The sequence below is a fragment of the Nicotiana tabacum genome, chromosome 15, assembly GCF_000715075.1.
Source record: "Nicotiana tabacum cultivar K326 chromosome 15, ASM71507v2, whole genome shotgun sequence".
NCBI classification, from domain to species: Eukaryota; Viridiplantae; Streptophyta; class Magnoliopsida; order Solanales; family Solanaceae; genus Nicotiana; species Nicotiana tabacum.
The window spans coordinates 28926232-28932867 of NC_134094.1; the positions used below are offsets into that span (position 1 = coordinate 28926232).

General features: G+C 36.2%; 1 long non-coding RNA gene across 1 annotated transcript; it reads right to left on the minus strand.

Annotated features, from left to right (window-relative positions):
- Positions 1 to 188: 188 nt before the first annotated feature.
- LOC107776386 (uncharacterized) lies at positions 189 to 4312 on the minus strand. Its single transcript, XR_012699204.1, has 4 exons — positions 4170 to 4312; positions 3976 to 4088; positions 1430 to 1491; positions 189 to 482 (listed from the first exon to the last, which is right to left on the minus strand). It is a non-coding gene; the product is annotated as an uncharacterized LOC107776386 (long non-coding RNA).
- Positions 4313 to 6636: the final 2324 nt, after the last annotated feature.

Consider the following 6636-nt stretch of genomic DNA (forward strand, 5'->3'; position numbering starts at 1 on the left):
ATGTTAGATTGGTTATTGTTTTGTCTACTTTGTAGTATATGTTACATGATTGCAGGAACTTCACGTGTTTCATTTACTGCTTACATGAATCACTCAGTGATCTAAGGTGGGAGCATGGTCGTAATTACCACTTTCTACACCCTCTCAATTGTGCATTTACCACTTCTGAATTGTGACACATGAGCAGCTTGTGACTGCAAATTTTTCTTCCAAAGAGCATTGCTATAAAAAAAAAAAAATCCAAAGGAAAGAAGTCAAGAACCAAATAAAATACATATATGGACTAAACACCACAAGGATTGCAGTTAACAGCATGGTCTTTCTCCAGCTCCAAGAAAAGCCTTTTTTTGACTAGTGCAGAAGTAGCTTTTTGATGTCAGATGTTCATTATCTGTCTATGTATGTTGTTCCATAAACGATCATGGTCCGTACAACTGTGTCAATTGGTATGGAAAAGTTAACCCCTGTGGACATACCGGAGCCTGCAGCATGTTTGAAATCTTAAAGCAATTAGAAAGAAATTCACTCAGATTTCATCTTTTCCTAATAGTAAGTTTCTCCGTATATAAGATATTCATGAGGACCAGAGGTATTAAACTCCTGGAGGCAGCAAGAAAAGTAATATATAGTTCATTTAAGATCAAGTAACTGAAATGACTAGAAGATGGTCAAATATCTGGTACAGGTTAACGGATTCAATATCCAACTCTACAGCATCAAACAAGTTTGAGCTCTAATTTCTTTCAGATAATGCAATTTCGCAGTAGGTGACAAAAGGTTCTTTGGATGAATCATAAAATGATGGCAATCTACATAATAACCAAGAGCCACCAGGGAGAAAGGAGTGAACTACAGCTTTTGTAATATAAATAGGGTCTAACTTTGTGATTAGGCTTTATCAGGGAAATTTGATATTTTGATTAGATTTAATCTTATCCTGTTTTGTCACCTAGTTTGGAACTGATCTATAATTTAATCCCTTTAGCATTTAATCTTTGTTTGAAAAGTTGGATTTTTATCAAGATTTTACTATATTATTGATTTCGATTAACTTCTCTTGAATTCCCATGGAAATATGTTAAATATGGCTAATTGCTAGGGGAGGGATCAGGGAATCAGATCCTATGGGCCCCAAAATTCTAACAGCTAGTATATTGGCTTAGGATACTGTTAATACGTTTGATGATTCCACTTCGTGGAAAAATTAAGCAGTTATCACTTTAAAATTTGGAATCAACATATAGCAGAAGAATTAACAAGTTCTGTGTAAAGAAGCAACAGGCTATTAATATAGTCAGCATGCAACGAACCAGATGAATCAAACAACAGGCTATTGATATAGTCAGCACTCCGTCATTTCATTAAGTTGTGGGCTTCAATATCCACATCAATTAATTTCTAGAAACAACAAAAGCAATGAACTTTTTACCGCTGCGGGTGAGGTTGCCTTACTTAAACCAATTACACGACCAGATGAACCACCTGAATTCCCTGCATAAGGTAGTAAGTATAGGTCAAAACTAAGTTTCCCATAGATGCATAACCTGATGAATAATGAGTTTTAGACAAGGAAAAGTAATCTATTTTGACCATCTTCAGCGATTAGAAATTGAATCAAACCAGCATTCTGCCCTGACCTCATGCTCAAGTAAACCACATTATTTAACTGGCTCTGCTCTTTTTGCCTTCTAAACAATGTCTTACGTCCTATCCAAACAGTGCATTGTGCAGAGGTGACCATAGTGCTATTCACTAAACTTTTCTCGCAACCAGTAAATCTCTTATATGGGAAAAATGGTTACCAACATTAATGGCAGCCTCTGTTTGAATAGGTCCTTTAATGGCGGCTCCATTTGGTGCCGTATTTCCCTGCCTAATCCACTAACTACCTGTAATATTTGAAATAATCAGATAAACTACAATAATATCCATTCCCCCCATGATTATGCTTCTTCTTTCTTTTTTTTCCTTTCCCATTGCACGGAGAAACACGAGCAAATCAGTTTAACAACTTAATCAGTTTTAAGATTTTGCTTCCCTTTTGGCTAGGCCTAAGCTGACTTTCTTGAGAGTTGATAGTATATAGCATTATGAGTTGAACAAAATATTTCCCTTATTTATATCAGATGACATTACATACAGCAAAAGCAATGAGTTGACCTTTTATAGAAAAGGAAACATTTTACATCCTAAGAGGAAATGAAGATTACAAGTTCTCTACTGAGTAGGTTTAGCAGAAATGCATGAAAAATAAATGCTAGAAAGGCTTTTCCCTGGGAATGAAACCATAGAATGAGTCTCCACATGGAAATCTTTCTGAAGTATAAATAAATTGTAGATAAGTATTATCCCTGTTTTCAAATCCATAGGGATTTCCAATGGCAAAGCAATTTTGACCTACCTACATGTAAGCCATGGGAGGTACCAGCAGAGACTGGTTTTATTTCATCACCTTCAACGTCAATCTGCAGTTGAATATTAGACAACTAAAACCAGGGGACTCTTCAATCCAATCAGCATGTTTAGATATCAAAAGTTGTTAGACAACTTTATTCTGCACATCATTTTTTCATGTTTAGTATCCTATAACGTTTTTAGCTACTTGCTTAAGATTTGTATCTAAATGATCCAAACAAACGTTTTTAGCTACTTTTTGTCGACTATCACTATGAACAAAATTACTATCACTTGAATTTTGCAGCTAGTCAAATAGTGTCATATAAAATAGAACGGAAGGAGTTAGGTAATGTCATCTGTGTCATAGTTTTCTTCGACCATGAAATTTGGGTAAATAGAATTGTCTTTATAAAGATGATCAAAATAGATATTAAATAAGAATAGCAATTGGAAACCATATTATGGAACAGTTATGATTTAACACCTTGAGAAAAGCCAGATCATATGCTGGATCAACACCTACGATCTTCGCTCCCTTAGCTATGCTTTCTCCTTTAGCAGTCACTAAAGAAACCTGAATAGAAACCTTTAAAATTAGAATGACTTGAAATGGAGCAGTGCGGTTCAATATCCAGATAGGAACAGAAAACAAAGGGATAAAACACCAGGAATGCAGAAAACCTTACAATGCTGCAGTCCACTTTGATCAGTAGCTAATTTAGCAATGACATGGTAATCGGTAACCTGCGATAAATTCAAAATAATCATGCCCCATTCTCAGAGAACTGTTTGATTTCAGAATTATAGGTACATTATATTTGGTCAATACTGAGACAAATTTATAGCAAACTCTGAAGCAAGATTTGAGGCAGGGTTAGAAATTTAGACGAGAGAACTGAATTTCAAGTGTGAAAATTTTGGCGGCCGTAAGAAAGTAAAAACCATTGGAATCTTAAATACAAGTCTAACACATTTGACTTTCTTGAGAAGAGCATTTAAATTTCTTGATATAAGCAGCAGGAGAATTAATCCAATTAAGATGGAAAATTGAAGATATTCATTGCATATTTGTAATCCTTAAAGTTGAAGAGTGATTAGATGTCTTAGAGCAGCGGCAGAGTGATTAGATGTCTTAACACTGTTCAAATTAACACTTTGATATGATGTTTTCTCCATCAAACTTTTTGACCATTACTTTAATATTTTCTTCCAGAATCACTAATACAATGTATAAACCAAATTAATATCTTAACTTCCATTCCCACTCAAAAAGTGTCTATAATATAATATAGAATGGAAGGATTAGTTAATATCATATTTGTCATAGTTTACTTCCACTGACCAATATATAAAATCTTTTTGATGGAGAAATTAGAATTGTCAGTATAAAGCTGACCAGTATAGAGAATAAATTAGTAACAAAATGACAATTGGCAACAACAATAAGTAATAGGTTGATTTAACAGCTTAAGAACAGCCAGATCATATGCTGGATCAACACCTACGATCTTCGCTTCCTTAGCTACGCTTTCTACCAAATGGTTCTGCTATTAAATTAATTAGAACTAATAAGCTTACCAATTATATTACTATAGATGATAAGACAAAAAATGATGCTTTGAAGTCTTTGTCTTGCTGAAGTTCAAAGAGCTGAACAACTCTTATCTTCATCTTGCTTAAGTTCATAAACTCTGAAATTAAAGCACAGTAGCAGAGTTAGACGAATAAACAAAAGAGGAAACAAAGAGAAGACGTAACAATTAAAGCTTTACATATTGGGTTTGCGAATTTGTTGAAGAAACAGAAGAAGGGGGAATTTGAGGTTGATGGGGTTGCAAATGAGGGGAGGATACCTCCAAAGACGACCACATGGGTAGTGATGTATTAAAACCAGACCAGATAATGTTAGACTACGTGTCACAGCTGATACTTTTAGCGCCATCATTCTTTCTTTCAATTAATGACGGCCTATTCTAAAAGTTTTTATTTTAATTTTGGGATGTATTAAAAAAACTAATATGTATGAACGTGTATTGCACGTTAATAATGACACGTGATGATTTAAATATTTATTTTATGAAAAAATAATAAAATTTAATTAATGAGAGAAATTTTATTATAATAATACAACAATCATCTAAATGCCGAAAAATATTACTCCCTCCGTTTCAATTTATGTGAACACATTTGACTGGGCACAGAGTTTAAGAAAAGAGAGAAGACTTTTGAACTTGTGGTGTAAAATGAGGTACATATATTTTGGGTCCCGTTCAACGGCTTAAGGTCTCGAGCAGTTTCGTATAGTGATTTTGAACTTAGGCGTACATCCAGATTTCGAAGCCCTTAGGATAATTCGGCGCATTTTGGCGAAAATTGGAAAGTTGAAGTTTTTGAAGGTTGAGAGGTTTGACCGAGGGTTGACCTTGTTGATAACGGGTTCGGATTTCGATTCCGTAAATTGGAACATGTTCATTATGTCATTTATGACTTATGTGAAAAATTTGAAGCCGTCCGGATTGATTTGATACGTTTCGGAATGCATTTTGTAAGTTGGAAGATTTAAAATTTTATAAGTTCGATTCGAGGTGCAATTCGCAATTTCGACGTTGTTGCGTGATTTGAGGCCTCGAGTAGATCCGTGTTTTGTTACGGGACTTATTGGTATATTCGGACGGGATCCCGAGTGATTCAGATGAGTTTCAGACGGGTTTCAGATTGTTTTGGAGATTTTGTTAAGGCTAGTTTGGCAGTCACTGATGCTGTAATGACTAGACCAGTCGTTTTGCTTTCTAGATCCCCGTTCCCTTAATAAGACTCCCAGCATGTGCTTTTACTATTTTATGACTTGCGGGGATGGTTAGTTCGGGTTGAAATCAGAACACATGATTCCTTATTATTGTCTTAAGAGGGTTAAGTTTGACTTGGATCAACATTTTCAGTAAATGACCTCGGAACCGGGATTTGACAGTCCCTATAGGTTCGTATGATAATTTTGAACTTGGACGTATGTTCAGATCGGGTTTCGGATGACCTGGGAGCGTTTCAACACATAAAGTTGAAAGTTGGCGCATTGAAGGTTTTATAGTTCTTTAAATTTGGGCTGAAGTTGGTTTTAGTGTTAGCGAGGTCCGTTTTGGATTCAGAGCCTTGGTTTTAGACTTGCACGTAAAATTTGGTGTCGTTCCGAGTAGTCTAAGTATGATTCGGCGCGTTCGAAGCAAGTTGAAAACTTGAAGTTCATAATTTGATTCAATTTGGTTTTGGGGTGCGATTCTTGGTTTCGTTGTTGTTTTATGCGTTTTGAGAGTTCGAGCAGGTCCGTATCTTGTTTATGGTCTTGTTGGTGCATTTGGATGGGGTACCGAGTGACTCGGGTGTGTTTTGTACCGTCCGAAGTTAAGTTGAAAACACTAGAATTTTTTGTTCTGGTTTCCTTCTTCGCGAACACGGAGAAGCAATCGCGTTCGCGATGAAGGAATGGGTCTGGGTGGAATATTGCACTATGAGTTCGAGAGATGGAGACCGCGTTCGCGGAGCTTTGGGCCACTGGCCTTCGCGTTCGCGAAGTGAAAAACCAGCTGGGAAGGGGGTCTGTCATTGGTCTTCGCGTTCGCTAAGCAGCCATCGCGTTCGCGATGGGCAGTCCAGCTAAGCCTTCACGTTCGCGTGGGCTTTCCCCCCGTTTGCAAAGGGTATATTTGGATGCCCAATCACGATCGTGTATAAGGGCCACTGGGCAGAAACATTTTAAAAACGAGACTTAGACCCATTTTTCTCATCTTCTCACTTGTGTGGTTCGAATTTGGAGCTTCTTGTAGAGGGGTTTCCACCTAGCTATTGAAGGTAAGTAATCCTTACCCAATGAAAGTTTAATACATAGATTGTGGGTAGATTTTAACATGTAAAATTGTAAAAATTATGGGTTTAGTTGAAAAACCTAGGTTTTGATAAAAAATGGTATTTAACCACGAAAATGATTATAGAATTGGGAGAAAATTATATATGTGAGTTCGTGAGGTTATGGGTAACAATTATCTTTGAATATTTTCGGAATCTGGGACGTGGGCCCGAGGGTGAATTTTAAGAATCTTTCAATTTGAGTTGGGTAAGTACTCTAATAGCTAAACTATTAACTTTTGAGCGTATATTGATTATTTTATATAATATTTGTCTAGCTTCAGATTTGTTCGACACCAAGTTGGGTCCTTAGAATAAATTTGTGGCCGAAAAGTAAGCTTT